Here is a 24,945-nt window from a genome sequence, read left to right as displayed (position 1 = left end):
CTGATGAAGATTAAAAATTATTTTTAAATTGTAAAGCTTAATATATTGTGTGATGTCCCTCTTATGATGTGTAGGTTGAGACAAAAACCAATGCAATATGTTAGATCCTTTTTCCTCATGGCCCTGCCTGTTCACTGTAGTCAGATAACAATGTTCTCCCTTTCTCTGTATGCAGTTATTTAAAGATTTCTTTCAAAGAATTGTTGCCTCAGTGGTGGATAAGTATCTGTGTGACAAAATACTATTTAGTGATTTCATACATAGTATATATGTGTGTGTGTGTATATATATATATATATATCTGTACAGAAATCTGACAAAATACTGTTTAATCATTTTACTTTATTAACCTGTGAGCAAAAAATAGTTTGCCATTTCTAACATGGGCAACACTGTACAGGTACTGATCTGGGCACTTGGAATATATAAATGAGTACAACATAGCAAGTAAGAGGGATAGTTCAAGATTTACAAAGTTGAATTAGAAGCAGATATGAAGTGCTGTCAGAAATAAACAAAGGCAGACACTAAGGGGTAAACATAGATTTTAACCAGTAATAGCTATTGCAATAGGGAAAGCAGTCCAGCATGCACTGCTGCTGCTGAGTCGCTTCAGTCGTGTCCGACTCTGTGCGACCCCACAGACGGCAGCCCACCAGGCTCCCCGGTCCCTGGGATTCTCCAGGCAAGAACACTGGAGTGGGTTGCCATTTCCTTCTCCAGAGCATGAAAGTGAAAAGTGAAAGTGAAGTCGCTCAGTCATGTCCTACTCTTAGCGACCTCATAGACTGCAGCCTACCAGGCTCCTCTGTCCATGGGATTTTCCAGGCAAGAGTACTGGAGGGGGGTGCCATTGCCTTCTCCGGCATGCACTGCACTCAACTTTAATTTGTACACAAGTGGTTCAGGGTTTTAAATGGAGAATGAGGGAGTAGGGAAGAGAGTGATAGAATTTTTTCAGGGAAGTAAAGAAAAATTATAGAAGAAAGAAGGGAGCAATGGTCCATGTGAAATCCATTTGGGTTTGCTACCTGGCACTTATCAAAATTAGGGTCCTACCCTCCCACAGAGACAGGGAGATGGGGCCCCTGTTTTCAGCTGTTGGCTGGAACAAGTAGTGATTTCCTTTGGCAGTATTGAGCTTTTTTGGGCAGGTACTTTGAGGGAACTAGGGTCATCCCAGGGATGCGGCCTTGAGCTGTTAGAAACTATACTAGTGTTTATTCAAGTCCTATAGGCCAAGGTTGAAACCTCATTGAGCAGAGGACTCAGAGGAACCTGACTAGAACTGAGTCAATGAGAAACGTCTGTGCTAGGGAGAAATGTGCCTGGGAGGTCCCTCAAGACTCCATGTCTGAAACCGCTAGAGTGAGGCATTAATTTTGACAAGAGACACAGTGGGGAAATTAATGGGGCCAAATTTAGTCAGGGCAGGTGGCTTGTGGAGTGGCAGGAAATTAGGTTGAAAGGTAATCAGGAGTGAGATAATATCAAGAGTTGGGATTTTATCCCATAGTCAAGTGCTTCCCAAAGGGTGGGGCTGGTCTACAAATGACCTTTTGATGGTACAGGGGTGCTGCATTAAATCATAATTAAGTCACACAATGAAAAAATAATTTCCTTTGCAATTATCATTTAATCTCTCTAAGGAGGAAAACTTAGGTTGATACTAATCTGTGTCAAATGGTATTTGCTAATCGTCATTTTGAAAAAGGAGTGGATTTCTACGAAAAATCTATTGGCATTGCTTTATTTTTATTGAATTTTTTTTACATTATTTTTTTTCCGCTTATTTTTATTAGTTGGAGGCTAATTACTTTACAATATTGTAGTGGTTTTTGTCACACATTGACATGAATCAGCCATGGATTTACATGTATTCCCCCATCCCGATCCCCCCTCCCACCTCCCTCTCTACCCAATCCCTCTGGGTCTTCCCAGTGCACCAGGCCCGAGCACTTGTCTCATGCATCCAACCTGGGCTGGTGATCTCTTTCACTATAGATAATATACATGTTTCGATGCTGTTCTCTTGAAACATCCCACCCTCGCCTTCTCCCACAGAGTCCAAAAGTCTGTTCTGTACATCTGTGTCTCTTTTTCTGTTTTGCATATAGGGTTATCGTTACCATCTTTCTAAATTCCATATATATGTGTTAGTATACTGTAATGTTCTTTATCTTTCTGGCTTACTTCACTCTGTATAATGGGCTCCAGTTTCATCCATCTCATTAGAACTGATTCAAATGAATTCTTTTTAATGGCTGAGTAATATTCCATGGTGTATATGTACCACAGCTTCCTTATCCATTCGTCTGCTGATGGGCATCTAGGTTGCTTCCATGTCCTGGCTATTATAAACAGTGCTGCGATGAACATTGGGGTGCATGTGTCTCTTTCAGATCTGGTTTCCTTGGTGTGTATGCCCAGGAGTGGTATTGCTGGGTCATATGGCAGTTCTACTTCCAGTTTTTTAAGAAATCTCCACACTGTTCTCCATAGCGGCTGTACTAGTTTGCATTCCCACCAACAGTGTAGGAGGGTTCCCTTTTCTCCACACCCTCTCCAGCATTTATTGCTTGTAGACTTTTGGATAGCAGCCATCCTGACTGACGTGTAATGGTACCTCATTGTGGTTTTGATTTTATTTTCATTGAATTTTTAAAGGTAATTTCTTTTATAGTAACTAGTGGAGGTTTTCATATTAATAACATGAAGATTGCTTTTTTTTTTTGGAAGACTGCTTTTTAAATACTTACCAGTTAAAAATGCTGAGTCCATCGAAAGGCAAATATTAAATACACTAGCAGAAGAGTCAAGATGTATTCCTTTTCTTGGAATTGCTCAAGGGAGAGAATGGTGATGTCATTCATTAACTAAGATAGAAATTACAGAAAAATGACCAGTGTGAAATAAAGAAAATTTATTTCAAAACCAAGAATAAGAAATGTCTTGCCAGTTGTTACTCGATGTCCAAAAAAATTTATTTAGACCTGTTGTCTTCCAAGGTCCCATTGCTTTAAGATGAGAGCCAACATACCCTCACATTCTTTGCTATACAGTCAATAAAAGCAAGCCATGAAAACAGCCTTATTGCAAAACCTGCCTTCTCACTACTTTGCTTTACCTACATCATGCTCAGGTAGTTTTTCTTTCTGCCAGGCATTAAGTCCAGACTATGTCTTTGGTTTCTAGTGTACTTTGGCCTTAAACTTTAGGATTTTCTTTGGTCCTTATTTTACCACTTTCACTTTGGGGCATTTCTGAATACTGTCCCTAGCCATGCCTTGAACCTTTGTATATCAGATCCTGGCACTCGTTCTCCTGCAGTAAAATACTGTCTTGTATATGTGTGCTCTGTGTTACAGGATGATCCCTCCCTCTTGCATGCCAGCTTAGTAGTGGAACTTTGTAACACATAGCTTTTTGTGTGTTATTCATTAAGGTATCTGGGGTAACAAATGCCAAAGTTTTCTTCATCTTTGGATATCAGCCATTTTCTTTTCTTATTTTTTAGGGGGGGCAGTAGTTTAAAGCAAAATCTCTGTTGGGAGCAAGACCTCAAATTTTTTTTCTTTGTTTTGAAATAGATTTCTTTTTCTTTTGAGTTTCTCTTTGAGGCATGTTTCTAAAGCTATTCTCTCTGTCTTCTGAGATGCTGTGTTTTATCATATAAAAACACATATCGTATATGGCTGTCATCACCTTGAAGATGACTTTTCTTTGCTGAATTGCTGTGGTGAGGTCAGCATGCCTTTTAGTTTAAATGGGTCCCTTCAAATTGAGTCTTAGATTATCTAAGACTTTAAATGAAAAATTCACACAGTTATATTTTAAATTCTTTTTGTAATCAAATTAAGTACTTTGTGGTTTCTCATTTTCAACATTTTTGGAAATTTTGTTACATTTGGAGATAAGGTAATACATGCACATTTTAAAATAAGTTTTAAATTTTCATATGAAACTTATAAGTATAATTAAACCCAATAATAGATGCTCCTTTCTACTGCTTATTTTTCAATTATGGGCTTACTTCTACTGAAATATTGACATAGGTGCCTAAGAATTAAAGGCCTGAAAATAGATAAGACTTGTAAAAACACAAGTACATACTTCCTGAAACATATGTAAAGAAATATTTCGTCTTGACATATTTTATGTTAACTTTAACACTTCCACTTTTTAAATAGATGAGTCATTTCCTCTGTCTGGAGGATGACTGAGTGGTAAAGGTCTGGATAACTATATTAAGGTCACAGACATTTGTCAGAGTACAGGATCCAAGTTCAATTTCCAATTTCATCTTGACTTAAAATAAGGTGATGCTGTTATTAAGATAAATCAATGAAGGAATAACTGACTTCAGTTCAGTTCAGTTTAGTCGCTCAGTCGTGTCCAACCCTTTGTGACCCCATGGACTGCAGCACGCCAGGCCTCCCTGTCCATCACCAACTCCCGGAGTTTACCCAAACTCATGTCCACTGAGTCGGTGATGCCATCCAACCATCTCATCCTCTGTCGTCTCCTTCTCCTCCTGCCTTCAATCTTTCCCAGCATCAGGGTCTCTTCAAAAGAGTCAGTTCTTTGCATGAGGTGGCCAAAGCATTGGAGTTTCAACTTCAACATCAGTCCTTCCAATGAACACTCAGGACTGATTTCCTTTAGGATGGACTGGTTGGATCTCCTTGCAGTCCAAGGGACTCTCAAGAGTCTTCTCCAACACCACAGTTCAAAAGCATCAAATCTTCAGTGCTCAGCTTTCTTTATAGTCCAGTTCTCACATCTGTACATGACTATTGGAAAGACTATAGCCTTGACTAGACGAACTTTTGTTGGCAAAGTAATGTCTCTGCTTTTTAATATGCTATCTAGGTTTGTCTTAACCTTCCTTCTAAGGAGTAAGCGTCTTTTACTTTCATGGCTGCAATCACGATCTGCAGTGATTTTGGAGCCCAGAAAAATAAAGTCAGCCACTGTTTCCACTGTTTCCCCATCTATTTGCCCTGAAGTGATGGGACCAAATGCCATGATCTTAGTTTTCTGAATGCTGAGCTTTAAGCCAACTTTTTCACTCTCCTCTTTCACTTTCATCAGTAGGCTCTTCTTCACTTTCTGCCATTAAGGTGGTGTCATCTGCATATCTGAGGTTATGATATTTCTCCCAGGAATCTTGATTCCAGCTTGTGCTTCATCCAGCCCAGCATTTCTCATGATGTACTCTGCATATAAGTTAAATAAGCATGGTGACAATATACAGCCTTGACGTACTCCTTTTCCTATTTGGAACCAGTCTGTTGTTCCATGTCCAGTTCTAACTGTTGCTTCCTGATCTACATCCAGATTTCTTAAGAGGCATGTCAGATGGTCTGGTATTCCACCTGACCCCCATTAGAACGTCTGTTTCAGAATTTTCCATGGTTTGTTGTGATCCACACAGTCAAAGGCTTTGGCATAGTCAATAATGCAGAAGTAGATGTTTTTCTGGAATTCTCTTGCTTTTTCGATGATCCACCGGATGTTGGCTATTTGATCTCTGATTCCTCTGCCTTTTCTAAATTCAGCTTGAACATCTGGAAGTTCATGGTTCATGTATTGTTGAAGCCTGGGTTGGAGAATTTTGAACATTACTTTGCTAGCATGTGAGATGAGTTCAGTTATGCGGTAGTTTGAGCATTCCTTGGCATTGCCTTTCTTAGGGATTGGAATGAAAACTGACCTTTTCCAGTCCTGTGGCCAGTGCTGAATTTTCCAAATTTGCTGGCATATTGAGTGCAGCACTTTCACAGCATCATCTTTCAGGATTTGAAATAGCTCAACTGGAATTCCATCACCTCCACTAGCTTTGTTTGTAGTGATGCTTCCTAAGGCCCACCTGACTTCACATTCCAGAATGTCTGACTTTAGGTGAGTGATCACACCATTGTGATTATCTGGGTCGTGAAGATCTTTTTTGTACAGTTCTTCTGTGTATTCTTCCCACCTCTTCTTAATATCATCTGCTTCTGTTAGGTCCATACCATTTCTGTCCTTTATTGAGCCCATCTTTGCAGGAAATATTCCCTTGGTATCTCTAATTTTCTTGAAGAGATCTCTAGTCTTTCCCATTCTGTTGTTTTCCTCTATTTCTTTGCATTGATTACTGAGGAAGGCTTTCTTTTTTTTTTTTTCATTTATTTTTATTAGTTGGAGGCTAATCACTTTACAATACCACAGTGGGTCTTGTCATACATTGACATGAATCAGCCATGGAGTTACATGTATTCCCCATCCCGATCCCCCCTCCCACCTCCCTCTCTACCCAATCCCTCTGGGTCTTCCCAGTGCACCAGGCCCGAGCACTTGTCTCATGCATCCAACCTGGGCTGGTGATCTCTTTCACCCTAGATAATATACGTGTTTCGATGCTGTTCTCTCGAAACATCCCACCCTCGCCTTCTCCCACAGAGTCCAAAAGTCTGTTCTGTACATCTGTGTCTCTTTTTCTGTTTTGCATATAGGGTTATCATTACCATCTTTCTAAATTCCATATATATGTGTTAGTATGCTGTAATGTTCTTTATCTTTCTGGCTTACTTCACTCTGTATAATGGGCTCCAGTTTCATCCATCTCATTAGAACTGATTCAAATGAATTCTTTTTAATGGCTGAGTAATATTCCATGGTGTATATGTACCACAGCTTCCTTATCCATTCGTCTGCTGATGGGCATCTAGGTTGCTTCCATGTCCTGGCTATTATAAACAGTGCTGCGATGAACATTGGGGTGCATGTGTCTCTTTCAGATCTGGTTTCCTTGGTGTGTATGCCCAGGAGTGGTATTGCTGGGTCATATGGCAGTTCTACTTCCAGTTTTTTAAGAAATCTCCACACTGTTCTCCATAGCGGCTGTACTAGTTTGCATTCCCACCAACAGTGTAGGAGGGTTCCCTTTTCTCCACACCCTCTCCAGCATTTATTGCTTGTAGACTTTTGGATAGCAGCCATCCTGACTGGCGAGTAATGGTACCTCATTGTGGTTTTGATTTGCATTTCTCTGATGACAAGTGATGTTGAGCATCTTTCATGTGTTTGTTAGCCGTCTGTATGTCTTCTTTGGAGAAATGTCTGTTTAGTTCTTTGGCCCATTTTTTGATTGGGTCATTTATTTTTCTGGAATTGAGCTTCAGGAATTGCTTGTATATTTTTGAGATTAATCCTTTGTCTGTTTCTTCATTTGCTATTATTTTCTCCCAATCTGAGGGCTGTCTTTTCACCTTGCTTATAGTTTCCTTTGTTGTGCAAAAGCTTTTACGTTTCATTAGGTCCCATTTGTTTATTTTTGCTTTTATTTCCAATATTCTGGGAGGTGGGTCATAGAGGATCCTGCTATGATTTATGTCGGAGAGTGTTTTCCCTATATCCTCCTCTAGGAGTTTTATAGTTTCTCGTCTTACATTTAGATCTTTAATCCATTTTGAGTTTATTTTTGTGTTAGAAAAATAATGTTGTTAGAAACACAACAAAAAAATGGTGTTAGAAAGTGTTCTAGTTTCATTCTTTTACAAGTGGTTGACCAGTTTTCCCAGCACCACTTGTTAAAGAGGTTGTCTTTTTTCCATTGTATATCCTTGCCTCCTTTGTCGAAGATAAGGTGTCCATAGGTTCGTGGATTTATCTCAGGGCTTTCTATTCTGTTCCATTGATCTATATTTCTGTCTTTGTACCAGTACCATACTTTCTTGATGACTGTGGCTTTGTAGTATAGTCTGAAGTCAGGCAGGTTGATTCCTGCAGTTCCATTCTTCTTTCTCAAGGTTACTTTGGCTATTCGAGTTTTTTGTATTTCCATACAAATTGAGAAATTATTTGTTCTAGTTCTGTGAAAAATACAGTTGATAGCTTGATAGGGATTGCATTGAATCTATAGATTGCTTTGGGTAGAATAGCCATTTTGACAATATTGATTCTCCCAATCCATGAACACGGTATGTTTCTCCATCTGTTTGTGTCCTCTTTGATTTCTTTCATCAGTGTTTTATAGTTTTCTATGTATAGGTCTTTTGTTTCTTTAGGTAGATATACTCCTAAGTATTTTATTCTTTTTGTTGCAATGGTGAATGGTATTGTTTCCTTAATTTCTCTTTCTGTTTTCTGATTGTTAGTGTATAGGAATGCAAGGGATTTCTGTGTGTTAATTTTATATTCTGCAACTTTACTCTATTCGTTGATTAGCTCTAGTAAATTTCTGGTAGAGTCTTTAGGGTTTTCTATGTAGAGGATCATGTCATCTGCAAACAGCGAGAGTTTCACTTCTTCTTTTCCTATCTGGATTCCTTTTACTTCTTTTTCTGCTCTGATTGCTGTGGCCAAAACTTCCAAAACTATGTTGAATAGTAGTGGTGAGAGTGGGCACCCTTGTCTTGTTCCTGATTTTAGGGGAAATGCTTGCAGTTTTTCACCATTGAGGGTAATGCTTGCTGTGGGTTTGTCATATATAGCTTTTATTATGTTGAGGTATGTTCCTTCTATTCCTGCTTTCTGGAGAGTTTTAATCATAAATGGGTGTTGAATTTTGTCAAAGGCTTTCTCTGCATCTATTGAGATAATCATATGGTTTTTATCTTTCAGTTTGTTAATGTGGTGTATTACATTGATTGATTTGCGGATATTAAAGAATCCTTGCATTCCTGGGATAAAGCCCACTTGGTCATGGTGTATGATTTTTTTAATATGTTGTTGGATTCTGTTTGCTAGAATTTTGTTAAGGATTTTTGCATCTATGTTCATCAGTGATATTGGCCTGTAGTTTTCTTTTTTTGTGGCATCTTTGTCTGGTTTTGGAATTAGGGTGATGGGGGCCTCATAGAATGAGTTTGGAAGTTTACCTTCTTCTGCAATTTTCTGGAAGAGTTTGAGTAAGGTAGGTGTTAGCTCTTCTCTAAATTTTTGGTAGAATTCAGGTGTGAAGCCATCTGGTCCTGGGCTTTTGTTTGCTAGAAGATTTTTGATTACAGTTTCGATTTCCTTGCTTGTGATGGGTCTGTTAAGATCTTCTATTTCTTCCTGGTTCAGTTTTGGAAAGTTATACTTTTCTAAGAATTTGTCCATTTCTGAGGAAGGCTTTCTTATCTCTGCTTGCTCTTCTTTGGAACTCTGCATTCAAATGAGTATATCTTTCCTTTTTGCTTCTCTTCTTTTCACAGCTATTTGTAAGGCTCTCTCAGACAAACATTTTGCCTTTTTGCATTTCATTTTCTTGGGGATGGTCTTGCTCCCTGTCTCCTGTACAATGTCATGAACCTCCATCCATAGTTCATCAGGCACTCTATCAGATCTAGTCTCTTAAATCTATTTCTCACTTCCACTGTATAATTGTTAGGGATTTGATTTAGGTCATACCTGAATGGTCTAGTGGTTTTCCCTACTTTTTTAAATTTAAATCTGAATTTGGCAATAAGGAGTTCATGATCTGAGCCACAGTCAGCTCCCTGTCTTGTTTTTGCTGACTGTATAGAGCTTCTCCATTTTTGGCTATAAAGAATATAATTAATCTGATTTTGGTGTTGTTATGTACTAATAACTGACTTAGTATATAACAATTTAACTCTTTCCCATGTTACCATATCCACTAGAAACAGGTGATATCTCAAGTTTTGAGTTTCTGAAATTCTCTTACATGAGACTGTAATGAGCTTAAATTCTTACAAAGGCATAGCTTCCTTGCTTAAATTTTGGCTAGTTTGAACATGAAGGACCAAGAATTTAGGTTGAAGAGTGGTGTCATAGCTCTAACAAAAGAAATGTTAAAGAAAACTCATATATCTATGCCAATCTGTAGTCCAGCATTTTAGCAAAATAAATGTGAACTTCACCTACCCAACTTAATAGATGTTGTGAAGTCGAGAAAGTTAGTTATCTTTCAGTTTCAGGATTCTTGTCCCATTCATTTGTTGTGAAGGTTCGATTAAAAAGTTTGTTGAATATAGTAATATTTGTAAAGTGCCTTAGATATCACCTGGCATATAGTTGTTTTTAATTTTCCCAAATCACCTGTCTTGTTCCTCATTCCTTCCTTGAAAGAGAGAGAAAATATTTTTCTTCTCAGTGTCACCCATTTCTTGATAGAAGATGATACATTAAAATCTATGAAGATGAATGGTAAATAATGACAGATAATGGCAAAAAGCAAGCAGATTATGATCTGGGTGAAATATCAGACCCTATTAGGCAAGACTGTTTCCTGCATTCACATGTATTACACATATGAGACAGAACAGTTTTTATTTGCTTAGCAGATGTAGAACACAGTTTGGACAGTTCTTGAGAAGTTCTTATATGAGGTAAGTTTTTGCAGGCATAGTGTTGGCCTTACCAGGGGTTTAGGAGTAATGTGTGTGATATAGAGATAAGGTTGTTTGAATAAAAGGGAGCAGAGGACAGAATGAAGAGATGAGAGGGATGAGAATGGGAACAAAGCAGAGGAAACAGGAGATAGAAGAAAGTCATTCTGTGAATAATATTACTTTCCTCAAAACCAGTGAAGTTACTATACTCCCAGAATGTTTATTGTGTGTGTTTTTTTGTGGATATCAGAAAAGTGACATGCCTAAATCTATGGTAGGCCGACAGGCTGTATGGATTTAAGAATGGAAGCAACAGGGACTTAAAAAAGTAAACCCTAAGAGATTTATGGGCTTCCAAAGTAGATGCTAGTGGTGAGGAATCTGCCTGCCAGTGCAAGAGACGTGAGACACGGGTTTGATCTCTGGATCAGGACAACCCCCTGGAGGAGGGCAATGGCAGCCCACTCCAGTATTCTTGCTGGGAGATCCCACAGTCAAGAGAGTCTGGTGGGCTACAGTCCATAGAATCGCAAAGAGTCGGACATGACTGAAGCGATTTAGCATTCACAAGAGATTTATAGGTATAGTAATAATCTTCACAAGGAGGATTTGGAGCATCAAACTGAAACCAATGGTTTGACTGAGACTCATTTGGGTCTCTGTGTGTGAGAGTCTCAGGTAACACTGGCTTTATACATGGCCATGTAATATTTCAGATGTTAATATGTAGAGTTATGATTTATATTAGTGCATATTTGATAATCTGTGATGTACATGCCATCATTAGACATTATTATGAATTAGAATTATTATGAAATAGAATTTTCAAGTTCTTAATTTTTTGTAGTAAATATCTTCTTCATATATTAATATGAAGCAAAATCCTTTAATGGAATCCTAATTCTGATTTATTCTAGAGGTCACATTATATTTTTCTTTCATGACAACAGATCTAGTAATGGAGATCCCACCCTTGTTCCCATTTACCATCATTTTAACGATATTTAATATTTAATCTTTGCTGTATTCATGAAAGCTCTGTTATGTACACTGACAAAAGATTGTTCAAGACTTACATATATACCTATAAAGGCAAAGATAACCAAATGAACAGCAAGGCTATCAAATGAAACCTATCATAGTGGAATGAGAAAAAGCTGTTGCAGAGAGTGACTTTTGGAAGAAAACATAGAATTGGTTGATTTCAGTGCCATGGCTGATGGGAAAAAATTTGTTTACATGTATTCTATTAAGCATACTTGACTGACTTTTAAAATAATGTGCATTTTCATATGATGTTTAAATCAAAAGAATCTGAGAAGTGTTGGATTCTTACTCTGAATCTTAACAGATCTGCATGGAAAAGACATAATTTTTGTGCTTAAGGACACTCTAGAAAATGGCACATGCCTTCTTTTTCTCTCTCACTGACCTGGCTCAGATGACAAACTTCTGGGTTTCTGTGACAGTCTCATAGTCATCTTTCTGTCTCTAATATTTCTCTCCTATGATTTATTCTCCATGACTCTGTGAGTGATGTTTTGCAATACATTGCTATTAGGTGAAGTAACTCAGTTGTGTGTGACTCTTTGCGACCCTATGGACTGTAGCCTACCAGGCTCCTCCATCCATGGGATTTTCCAGGCAAGAGTACTGGAGTGGGTTGCCTTTCCTTCTCCAGGGAATCCTCCCGACCCAGGGATCGAACTCGGGTCTCCCGCATCGTAGGCAGACGCTTTACCGTCTGAGCCAGAAAAGGTCATAATACATTGCTATTAGGATTAAAACAAAAATCTTTACAAGGCTCATTGTTCATCAGTCTCCTTTGCTTGTGGGCAGATCCTTTACCATCTGAGCCACCAGGAAAGCCCAACATAGGTCTGTTTAAATGCAGTGCTCCTGTGTCTTCATTAGCCATTTCCTTCTCCAGGGGATATTCCCAAGCCAGGGATCAAATCCAGGTCTTCCACATTGCAGGCAGATTCTTTTCCATCTGAACTACCAGGGAAACTTTGTTTATCCATACAGATATAATTGCAATTCACAATGCATGTGCTATGGATGCTGTCTCATCTTTGGGCTTTTATGTAAGCATTCAGAACTTTCTTTCCCATCTCCGCAGTGCCAGAAGTGGGGGTAAGGGATTAAAAAATAGTCTGAGTGGTAGTTGGGAGACAAGTTTTTGGCTAGGTGGAAATTAATGAATTGGAGACAATCAGAGCAACAAAATAGTCTTAAAGGTAAAATAATCCTTGACAGTATAGAAGATAGCTATAAGAAAAATACAGGTAATTAATGCTTGTAAGATTTCAAGAAATTTTTTTTTCTTTAAACTTTGGGTGGAATGTATTGAAGGGAATATTGGATGATGACTGTGTGTTAGTTGGGTCATGGCTGGAAACAAAATTCCTCTCAAATGATTCAAATGAAGAGACGTTGATGCAGTGGTTCTTAACCTTGGCTGTGTTTAAAACACTTAGGGAGCTTTAAGAAAACTGATGCCTGTATGCTGACCCCAAAGGTTCTGGTTTAGTTCGTCTGGTTTATGGACTGGCCATTGGTAATTTTAAAATCTTTCCAGCTGATTCTAATATGCACTTCAAATTGAGAATCTCCGCTTTAATGAAAGGACTGATTTCAGAGGTGTGAGTTGTATCAAGAAAGGATGGTAACACACCAGAGACTAGTAGTGAGGAGGAGGAAGAATCATTACTACCCTTATAGCCAAGGGACAAAGAACATAATAGAAACATGATGACCCAGTGAGAGTTGGACTTGTGGAAAAGGGGCCGTTTTTCCAGAGTGTAGTTTGAGGAAGACACAGCTACTTCTAGACACATTGCTGAAGCAGGGTGTATTTGTCAAGGTTTTCCAGAGAAACAATACTAATAGGATCTCTATGTCTCTGTCTCTACCCCAGTATATACACACATACAGATTTATTTTAAGAAATTGATTTGTGATTATGGAGGCCAATAAGTGGGTCTCCAATACTCTAATACTTTGGCCACATGATGTGAACAAATGACTCATTGGAAAAGAAGACCCTGATGATGGGACAGATTAAGGGCAGAAGGAGAAGAGGGTGACAGAGAATGAGATGGTTGGACGGCATCACAAATTTAATGGCTATGAATTTGAGCACACTCTGGGAGATGGTGAGGGACAGGGAAGCCTGGCATGCTGCAGTCCGTGGGGTCATGAAGAGTCAGGCATGACGTGGTTACTGAATAACAAAAAGTGGGTCTCCAGCCTGTAGACCTGGAAGAGCCTGTGTTGCTGTTCAAATCTGAAGTCTGTCAGCTGGCTGAATCCCCTTTTATTAGGGAGAAATCAGTCTCTTATTCTATTTAGGCTTTCAGTTGATTGGATGAAGTCCACCCACATTGTGGAGGGTGGTATGCTTTAATCAAAGCCCACCAATTTAAATGTTAAGTGAAAGTGAAAGTTGCTCAGTCGTGTCCTACTCTTTGTGACCCCATGGACTATAGAGTCCATGGAACTCTCTGGGCCAGAATACTGGAGTGGGTAGCCTTTCCCTTCTCCAGGGGATCTTCCCAACCCAGGGATCGAACCCAGGTGTCCCACGTTGCAGGTGAATTCTTTACCAGCTTAGCCACCAGGGAAGCCCAAGAATACTGGAGTGGGTAGCCTATCCCTTCTCCAGGGGATCTTCCTGACCCAGGAATCAAACCAGGGTCTTCTGCGCTGCAGGCGGATTCTTTACCAACTGAGCTATCAGGGAAGCCTAATTTAAATGTTGACCTCATCTAAAAACCATCTCACAGAAACATCCAGAAAATGTTTGTCAACATATCTGGGCACTGTTGCCAAATTGATACATGAAGTTAATGGTCACAAAGAGAGGGATTAGAAAAGTAGCCCAACTTCTTTCTCTCCCTCTTCTCTTCCTTTGGTGAAACAGCCTCCAAAACAATATGGAAAAGAATGAAAAATGGATCTGAAGAGGCAAATGGAAGATGTTCTGCACATACCACTAACTCATTTATCATGATTTTACCATTATTTTGGCAATGTCTTTTCTATTGTTATTATTCCAGTTTAGCTTGAGCAATATTGTAACATTTTATTTATAAAATGTTTTTATGTTTAAAATGAAAACATAAAAAAAAATAAAAACAAGCTTTATGTTTAAAAAACATCTTATTTATAAAATGCTTTTATTTGTATTTATAAAATTTATTAAAACATTTTATTTTTAAAAAAGCATAGTAATGATCTAGTGGTTTCTAAAATGATTTTCTAATGATCTTTGCTAGAATAGTTTCTCTTTAGACTAGGGTAACATAAGGAGGCTTGTGTCATAAGCACTAGTGTGGTTTTTATTAACCAGTAAGAGTAGTATTGAAATTTATTGTCAGTTTAAATGAATGTACTATCCTATTAAATTTTATGTTACATGGTGTGACTATTTTCAGGTTTTTAGGAAAAAATTATTGTGTATTATATACTTGATTATGTTCAGAGTAAAAAATATGTCTGTGTATAAAGTTGTAAAGAAATAGTATTTGCTATACTACCTAGATGGTGGTTGCAATAATTCAGGTGAGAAATAATTGGTGTCCAACTATGCAGCTATAGAAGTGAAAAACAGAGCTTTGATTTAGTCTAGCAGTCTCACCTATTTCTTGCTTGTGTGTTACAATGGACTCAATAAATGGAGGAAGAACATGTTGATAATGATGTATCTATAATACATTGAATAGGAGATAGTTGAGGAGCAAAGGAAAATCTTCTTGAATCTTGGAAGAGCATTGTGGGATTGTTGTTTATAGATTGGACAGTCATTGTACGCCAATGATGGATGTAATAATGGCCATGTAAGGGCTGTTTTCAAAGAGTGTGCTGAAAGAAAGCAAACACACATTAAACTTTGGGAGCCACTAATATTTAAAGAGTGTACAGAGAACTAAATGAGGAATGCTCAGAGAAGTGAGAGATAAACTAAAAAATAAGAGGACTCAAGAAAACGAAACTAAGAAAGGATTTCAAATATGAAGTATTATCAAGTGATAAGAAGTTAACCTTAGTGAGAACAGTTTCCAGTGTTGAGGTGGAAACTGAACTATAACAGGCTGAAGAAAGAGTGTGAAGTGAGGAAATGGAGACTGTGGGCAGATAATTCTGTTAAGAAGTGTGGCTGTGAAAAAAAGGAAATGGAGCAGCAGCTGGAGAGGATGAATGGAACTTTCTCCCTCCCTCCCTCTCCCCCTCCCTCCCTCCCTTCTTTCTTTTTCTTCTCTTGTGTGTGTGTGTGTGTGTTTAATGGAACAAAAGAGTTAAAATAGTGCTTTGTACTCAGAGTTTAATATTCTTGTGTGCTAAGTCGCTTCAGCCGTGTCTGGCTCTGCAACCCTATGGATTGTAGTCTGTCAGGCTCCTCTGTCTATGAGTTCTCTAGGCAAGAATACTGGAGTGGGTTGCCATCCCCTCCTCCAGGACATCTTCCCAAACCAGAGATCTAACCCCCATCTCTTAGATCTCCTGCATTGGCAGGCAAGCTCTTTACCACTAGCGCCGCCTGGGAAACCCTTGAGGTGAGTTAATTTTAGAGTTTGACTAGACCCAGGCTATGACTTGTGGAAGTTAAATGATGGTAAAGATCTTTGGGATAGAGGAGGTCAGTTGTATAGCTCAGATGTGGAATAGGATGTTGTATAGGAAGGGATGAAGAATGTAGGTCACATAACAATATTATCATTACATGGCAGGGAATTACCCAAGGGTTAGAAGATGAGAGCTGCAGGTTCAGGTAAATGGATGTAAAACCACACAGCATGAGCTTAAAACAAGAGGGGCTTCTTGAATGAAAATAAATGTGTGACAAATAGTAAGTGGCAGTAGGTAGCCAGGAGGATGCCAGCGCTGCCATAAGGGCTGAGATGTTTATGTTGACATATGGGAGAATGCAGAGTTGCTGCTACAGAAGTCAGCACGAGAAGAATTGACCTCCCTTTGAGGTTAGGTTGCTATTTAAAAAAAAACAAAAACAAAAAAACCGCCATTCAGGACATGTCCTGGGAGAGGTTAAAGATGTAAAGATATAGAGGATTTGGATTTGCTTGCTTCTTTTTCAGAGTGAAGAGTTCCAAAGACCTATGGAAGGATGTGGAATGAGGGCAGAACTGGAGGGAAAGGAGCAGAAGGAAGATGGCCCACTAGGGCTAATGGTCTTACCTGTGATATCTAAGATGGAGAGGGGGGTAAAAATTTGTAGGTTTGCCAAAAGTGACATAGGTGGGATTCCATTTATTAATGGAAAAAAATTTGATTTCTAGTAATTTTGGTAGTGGCTTGAACCCAAGTTTCCAGTTATCTGATTTCATAGACAGCTTGCTTCGTATAGATCCTAAGATGATCTAGCCTGCCAGGAAGCCATGGTGATCAATTAAGGCCTGTTGTTGCTTCTTAGCCTCTAGCATGTGTCAGATGGGTCTAAACTTTAGGAGGAATGAATAGTTGTTATAGTCAGTGGCAGTCATTATAGGAAGCATGACTAAATGTAGTGATTCCATTATTCTCACTTAGCCCTCAGCAGGATATTTTGGAATCTGAGAGATGCTTATGGGAAACCTGTGGTTCATCAGTGGGATTGTTGAGGAATGCTTGTTTCCATCTCTTTCCTCATAGGAGTTAGCTGAAATTCCCCAGTGGCCTCATAGCACAGAGTTAGTCCCTTTCAGTTCTAAGAGGGAAGAAGTAGGGATTTTCCAGGAGAAAGGAGAATCCCCAGACTCAGTCCCACTATTCTTTATTATCATGAACAAAGGGACAAAATTCCTGAGGTCACTGTATGTATTTTCATGCCTCTCACTAGAACTTCCAGAGAAGGCAATGGCAACCCACTCCAGTGTTCTTGCCTGGAAAATCCCAGGGACGGGGGAGCCTGGTGGGCTGCCATCTATGGGGTCGCACAGAGTCGGACACGACTGAAGTGACTTAGCAGTAGCAGCAGCAGTACTAGAACTTCACAGGGCATGTATTTTTATAATCCACGTCCTATCATCTCAGCAACTACATCTGGGTGTTTGTATCTTATTGCAGTTTTGTGCATTCATTTCATTCTTACCTAACAGATTATAACTCTCTTAAAAACAGTTTTTTGGACATTTTTTTTTAGAATATGATTCAAAGTATATTTAATTCTTGATTTTTACTTCTTGTTTTCCCCCAATATCTAAGTTGTGACTATGAGAGTAAATATTTTGGATTCTGAAGGCATATTGCCAAGTTAGGATAATTATTCTTGTCAATAGGCATTTATGGAACACACAGGGGATGTATACTCCTATTGTATTTGAGATGAAGAATGACTAAGTAAAGAATAATCCATAAGAAAGAATACTGGAAATGAAAATTATTGAAAATTCTTCAATATCAATTATTCAACATATCTATTAGAACATATTTTGAAACCACTGAAAAAAGAATCAAAATCGTACAAATGTATTGCGAAAAGAGTAGAACAATATGTTCCAGCATCATATTTCATCTTCAATTTAGAAATTCTTTTAGGAAAATTATATTTGCATTTTAATGAGGCATTGTATTGACAGCAAGTTCAGTGCTATTGATGACCACTAAGAAGGTTTACCTGGGCATAATATGATTCTGGGGAAATGGTGAAGTAGGAGGCACCAAGGGATCATCCCACCCAGGCAGTAGTTACACAGACAGAATTTGGCTGATGTAACTGTTTTGAAACCCTGGAGTCTAATGAAGGCTTGCTGCTTTTAGGGGAAGGCTTGGACATTAAATCATGCTTTGTTGCAATTTCAGCATTTAAGAACTACCCATCCCACACTCCTCAGCCCAATGGCAGATAACTGTGCACGTGTTTTTGAAGCAGCTTACGCATAGCTTGCAGGAGCCAGAGTGGCGATAAGAACTCTGTCCCTCAAATATCAGGGATTTATATTCTGGTTGCTGATTGCTATTTCTGATCATGAATGTGCAGACACAGAGGTGGGCAGCTGTATTTGTTGCACCACATCTTATTGTTGGAAGCCCCTCCTGCTTCCAGATGAAGTGAATTCCAGGAGAATTAAAGGGCCAGCATCCCCCTGCTCTACACTTTATTTTTCTTTTCTTCACATTTTAGGAGCCAAAGATTAAAGATAAGACTATTCAAAAGCAACCGTGTATATAGGGAAAATTAGAAAGCCGCCATGCACTCCCAGAGTTCCAGAGAATAGCAAGGAGAGATAAGAAAGTCTTCTTAAGTGAACAATGCAAAGAAATAGAGGAAAACAGTAGAATGGGAAAGACTAGAGATCTCTTCAAGAAAGTTGAAGATAGCAAGGGAAAGTTTCATGCAAACATGGGCACAATAAAGGACAGAAATGGCAAGGACCTAACAGAAGCAGAAGAGATTAAGAAGAAGTGACAAGAATACAGAGACGAACTATATAAAAAAGGTCTTAATGACTGGGGTAACCACAATAGTGTGGTGACTCATCTAGAGCCAGACACCCCAGAGTGTGAAGACAAGTAGGTGTCAGGAAGCATTACTACGAGCAAAGCTTCTGGAGGGATAAAATTTCAGCTGAACTACTTCAATTCCTGAAAGATGATGGTGTTAAAGTGCTGAGCTCCATATGCCAGCAAATTTGGAAAACTAAGCAGTGGCCACAGGAATGGAAAAGGTCAGTTTTCACTCCAATCCCAAAGAAAGGCAATGCCAAAGAATGTTCAGACTACTGTATGATTGCACTCATTTCCCATGGTAGCAAGTTAATGCTCAAAATCCTTCAAGCTAGTCTTCAACAGTGCATGAGCTGAAAATTCCCAGCTGTACAAGCTGGGTTTAAAAAATGCCAGAGGAACAAAAGATAAAATTGCCAAAATTCGTTGGATCATAGAAAAAGAAAAGGAATTTTAAAAAATCTACTTCTGCTTCATTGACTATATTAAAGCCTTTGACTGTATGGATTACAACAAACTGTGGAAGATTCTTAAAAAGATGGAATACAAAACCACCTTACTTATCTCCTGAGAAACCTGTATGCAGGACAAGAAGCAACAGTTAGAACTAGACATGAAACACTGGACTGGTTCAAAATTGGGAAAGGAGTATGTCAAGGCCGTATATTGTCACCCTGCTTATTTAACTTACATGCAGAGTACATCACGTGAAATACTGGGCTGGATGACTCACAAGCTGGAATCAAGATTGCCTGGAGAAATATCAAGAACCTCAGATATGCAGATGATACCACTCTTATGGCAGAAAGTGAAGAGGAACTAAAGAACCACTTGATGAGGGTGAAAGAGGAAAGTATAAAAGCTGGCTTAAAATTCAACATTCAAAAAACTAAGATCATGGCATCTGGTCATCACTTCATGGCAAAGAGAAGGGAAAAAAGTGGAAACAGTGACAAATTTTATTTTCTTGGTCTCCAAAATTAGTGCAGATGGTGACTGCAACCATGAAATTACAAGATGCTCGCTCCTTGGAAGAAAAGCTATGCCAGACCTAGACAGTGTATTAAAAAGCAGAGACATCACTTTGCCGACACAGGTCCATATAGTCAAAGCCATAGTTTTTTCCAGTGGTCATATACAGATGTGAGAGTTGGACAGTAAAGAAGGCTGAGTGCCGAGTAAATGATGTTTTCGAACTGGAGAATACTCTTGAGAGTCCTTTGGACTGCAAGGAGATCAAACCAGTCAGTCCTAAAGGAAATTAATCCTGAATATTCATTGGAAGAACTGATGCTGAAGCTGAAGTTCCAATACTTTGGCTATCTGATGTGAAGAGCCAACTCATTGGAAAAGACCCTGATGCTGGGAAAGATTGAAGGCAAAAGAAGAAGGGAGTGACAGAGGATGAGATGGTTAGATAGCATCACTGACATAGTGGACATGAATTTGAGCAAACTCTGGGAGATACTGAAGGACAGGGGAACCTGGCATGCTGCATTCCATGGGGCTGCAAAGAGTTGGACATAACTTTGCGACTGAACAAGAACAACAATGATTCAGTAATCCTACTTCTGGGTATACATACAAAGTAAATGAAAGAAAAGTCTTGAGGAGTTATTTGTACCCTCATATTCATAGCAACAGTATTCATACCAGCTAAAACAGGAAAGAAACAGAGTCCATCAACGTATGAATGGATGTGTACAATGTGTTATATCCATACAATGGGGTATTCAGTTCAACCTCAAAAAGAAAGGCTGTTCTGGCACACATTCCAACACATTCCAGCATGTTCCTGCACAGTTCCAGCATGCAATCAATCCTGACGACACTACGCTTAGTGAAATAAACCAATCACAAAAAGAGAAATAGTGTATGATTCCACTTATGTGAGTTACTTAGAGTAATCAAAAATCATAGTGAAAGAAAATAGAAAGATGGTAACCAGGGACTAAAGTATAGGGAACTGTGATGGCAAGATGTTGTTTAATGGGTATAAAGTTTCTGTTTTGCAAGAAGAAAATCGTCTGGAGATGGATGGTGGTGATCATTGCACACCAACATGAATGTGCTTAATAATATTGAATGTTTTTTTTACTAAAAAAAGGATTAGTTCTGAGTTAGACATAATGTTTTAGAGTCATTGAGTAGATGAACTGTGGAAGCCACTTATTGAATTAGGTCACTTGGAGAGAGGAGGTACAGTGAGAAAGCAGAGCATGAACCAAAGTTTTCACAGTCCAATTGAGAAAGAGAAGCTTATGAAAATATCTGAAAAATAATTACCAGAGTAAAAGGAAGAAAACTACTGGGCAATAGGTAGTGGCAGGCAAGCCTGGAGAAAAAGAGATGGCTTTAGTAAGCTCAGTAAAATCATATATATGAAATAATCATACATAGGAAATATATGTAGCCTAATACGGCTACATATTCTCTTTTTACATATGTGCTTAGTTTATTCCTGAAAACTAACTTTCAGTAAAATTCATATTACAGTATTTATACAAGTTATACATATATCTCTGCAGCCTTGGGTATATCTCTGCAGCCTTGGGTATATCTATAGCTATGTTAATATCAGCACTTATATTTATGTCTATATTTTAAAATATATTGTATATTTATATATACCAATCTCTAAAAAATTCTGGGAAATATATTTTTGTTTTTTTGTTTTTTGGGGGTAGCAACATGTTTTATCAAAAGGAAGGATGACCCTTATAAACCAAAGTATAATAAACCAAAGAATAATACCTTCAAGAAAGAGCTGTTGTAAATATTATCGACGTTCTACAAATTAAATAAGTTGGAAATGGAAAACTGGTTGTATATAAGATTGTCACAAGATAATTGGTGAGCTATAGAAGATGACTTTTAGAGGAGTGGTGACAGAAGTCAAACTCAATGGATTGAGGAATGAAGGAACCTGAGAAGTAATGAAGATAAACCATGTAACACTTTCAAGAAGGTCAATGGTAAAGACAAGGAAGGAAATCAACAATAGTTTTTATAGTGTGTGGGAGGAAGGATTTTCTTTATCTGAGTACAAAAATTTAACATTTGTGGGATGAGGGAAGCTGACACTGGAAAAAGCCATATTTAAAATAGAGGTGATAAGATAAATGGCTAGACTAACATCTCAGAGGAGATAAGAATATTTAGATTTAGAACACAGATTAGCCCACCACAGATAGAGTACTCTTTCGTACAAGGTAGGTTGCAAGATTATGAAAATGGGTGTCATTACTGGAAAGTTAGATGTGTAGAGGGGGAAGCTTGAAGATCCTCATATGTGATGGCCTATAGATGTCTGTGAAATGGGAAACAGAAGTTTGTGCTGAAGATGAGAGTGAGAGTCATGATCCTCAAACAGTGCTAGAGATTTGGGACAGTCCCTCAGAGAATGTGAAAGGGAGTTTACCAGGAATAAGACAAATGAAAATGAAAGGATTGATGATGAAAGCTATCATGTTTCTAAGTTACAATCATCTATCAAAAACTAATTTGAAAAGGCAAGCACTTCTGCTACACTGAAAAAAATCACTAGATTTGGAATATGAAAAATTCTTTTTAGTAACATATAATATGCTTTATTTAAGTCATATTGATGTTTCTATCTACAACTCTGACCCACATTATATGAAAAGTCAGTGGCATATTTGCCCACCATGAAAAAAAAATGGCAGAAATGGAAAATATAAGAGTAGATGTGTTGATGATCTCTTAATTCCTGAAAAATAAAATTAACTGAAATAATTAATTTAGAAGCAAGCTCTGTAGATGGACAGACTGAATTTGAATTTGAAGCTTCAGTAATTGTTAGGCAAACCTTGTCATTGCTCTTCTCCTTGTATCTGCAAGAGTTAAAAAAAAAATGCCATCTTCAGTGGGTTTTTTGAGACCTATGAAATAATGCAAAATGCTTTTTTTAAAAAATAATAGTTGACATAATAAATGTTGAATGAATTTTAGCTATTTAAAATTTTTTCCTAATATCAGTTCTCAGGTAAAATGAGGACAGAAATCTTTGTCCTCTACTGAGAGGTTCATCCAAATAGTATTTCCTTTGTTCTTGCTATGTTCTAACATTTGTTACATTATGGAAAGTCTAACACCAAGTATGACAATAGAAAGTGATATTTTCCTTTGGGCTAGATGCAGCGGCCAGTAAGGAAGAAGAAGGAAGGAAAAACTTCCTCGTCCACTTCCTTAAAGATAAATCACAGTACTTGCATGGATTTCAAAGGGAAAAAAGATTCATGGTGAACCCATAATTTTAATTTGCTAGAAATGAGTGATGCTGGGAAAGATCAAAGGCAGGAGGATAACGGGACAACAGAGGACGAGATGGTTGGATGGCATCACTGACTCAGTGGACATGAGTTTGAGCAACTCCTGGGTGATGGTGAAGGACAGGGAAGCCTGGTGTGCAGCAGTCCTTTGGATTGCAAAGAGTCGGACAGACTGAGTCACTGAACAGCAGAAAAATCAGTAGGTCAATGAGTAGAGCTTTGGCTTTCTATAAGAGTAGGAGAGCCGAGAATAAAAGTCAGTTTTCTTAACTTCTCAAGTACTGGATGAAATGTAGAAGAAAACAAATAATGAACCAGAAGGCACAGAGGTGAAGTTTTGTACAGTGAGAAGTACATTCAAGATAACATGACCTGAGCAACACTTGGAAATTCATTTATCTACAATTAACCTCGACTGTGCTTCTTACACCTAAAGTTTCTTACAAGTTTTTGTTCAAATAATGAGCATTGTTATCATTGTTATTTATTTATTTTTCTTTTATTTCTTTCTTTTATTTTCTTTTCACCATGAGCTAGTGGTACATTCAAATTAATAGGATTCTACCCCTGGCATTTACTGACCCATGTCTGGAGAGATCTAATCTTCTTGGATCATAGTAAAACTTCTTCCCCATTATGGAATAGAGCAATTGATAAAATGTCAAACACTCTGCTTCCTCTAATTAAGAAGACAGTGTAGAAAACCAGCACATTTATTAGATATAGAGTTAGAAGACTTTCTTAGACTCAACTGTGTGGTTTCACTCAAAAGTCACTTTCTCCCACAGCTCAAAAAAGCAAAACAATATTTACTCCTAGGATTGTGAAGTTCAAGCAGGATAATGTGTTTATGAAAGTGTATCATATCTGAAAGGCTATAAACCATGAAGTATTATTGTAATAATATCTATTTATATCTAGCTTTAAAACAGCTCTCCACTTTAAGAAATGATCCCCCCCAAAAGTTTTCCTCTAGTAAAAATATCAGTGTCAAAATTAAACTTTCAAAAATACACAGGAAATAGTTTTCAGTGACTTTTGTAACAATAAAACCGAACATATTCACAGATTCCGATTACTGGTAATTTTTTGTAGCCTAAATATTATGGATGTAAGTTTGCAAAATTAATCAGCAACTTTCAGATAAAAATGGCAATCTAAGAATATGTGCTTCTCCAGTTTTCCTACAGGGCACTGAAATGACAGAACGAAAAGCTATAAACAAGGGAGTAAATCTATAACCACTCTAGGATGGAGTAGAGGGCCAACAGTCAAAAATTTCTGCAGATTAGAAAGGATTTGGATTTAGTTACAAGAAGAAACCAGAGCAAATACATTCTCCAGTAGAGACAGGAAAGTACTGCTAAAGAAAAGTAACAGTTAGTGGGTTTTTTTCCCCCAGTGCATCCTAGAGAAATTTCAAGCTTGTAGTTACCAAGAACAAGATGGCATTTACTCTCTGGATCTCAAAATCCTGGGAGAACAGCATTATAGAAACAGTGAGAATCTTCTAGGGGGAAGAAAAAAGGAGGATCTTATAGAAGCGGGGATGGAGGAAGATAAGAAAAGCATGTTCAGAATACCGTTAAAGACTCAAGTAAAAGAAAAGTAGAAAAGGCACAGTTTTTCAGCTTCTTTGCTATTGAAATTTTAGACTGGGTGTATTTTTGTTGTGGTGGACTGTTTTGTGCATTATAGGATGTTTGCTATCCTCTTTGGACTGTATTCACTAGATGCCAGGAGCTCTTCCACCCCCACTGCCCATAAAAATGTCCATAGACATTAATGCCCCCACTAAAAATGTCCATGGACCTTGCCTTCAGATTTAGATGTTAGAGATGTTTTTCTATTTCTTTAACATTTGTTAGATGTTGCTAGTTATTTAT

The 24,945-nt window shown here is 38.1% G+C and overlaps 1 pseudogene; it reads left to right on the top strand.

Moving 5' to 3' along the window:
- The window catches only part of LOC122674728, a 69,581-nt pseudogene that overhangs the window by 23,922 nt on the left and 20,714 nt on the right, over nt 1-24,945 (top strand).

This window comes from Cervus elaphus, chromosome 18, assembly GCF_910594005.1.
Source record: "Cervus elaphus chromosome 18, mCerEla1.1, whole genome shotgun sequence".
Taxonomy (NCBI): Eukaryota; Metazoa; Chordata; class Mammalia; order Artiodactyla; family Cervidae; genus Cervus; species Cervus elaphus.
This window is presented reverse-complemented; position numbering and strand designations above follow the sequence as displayed.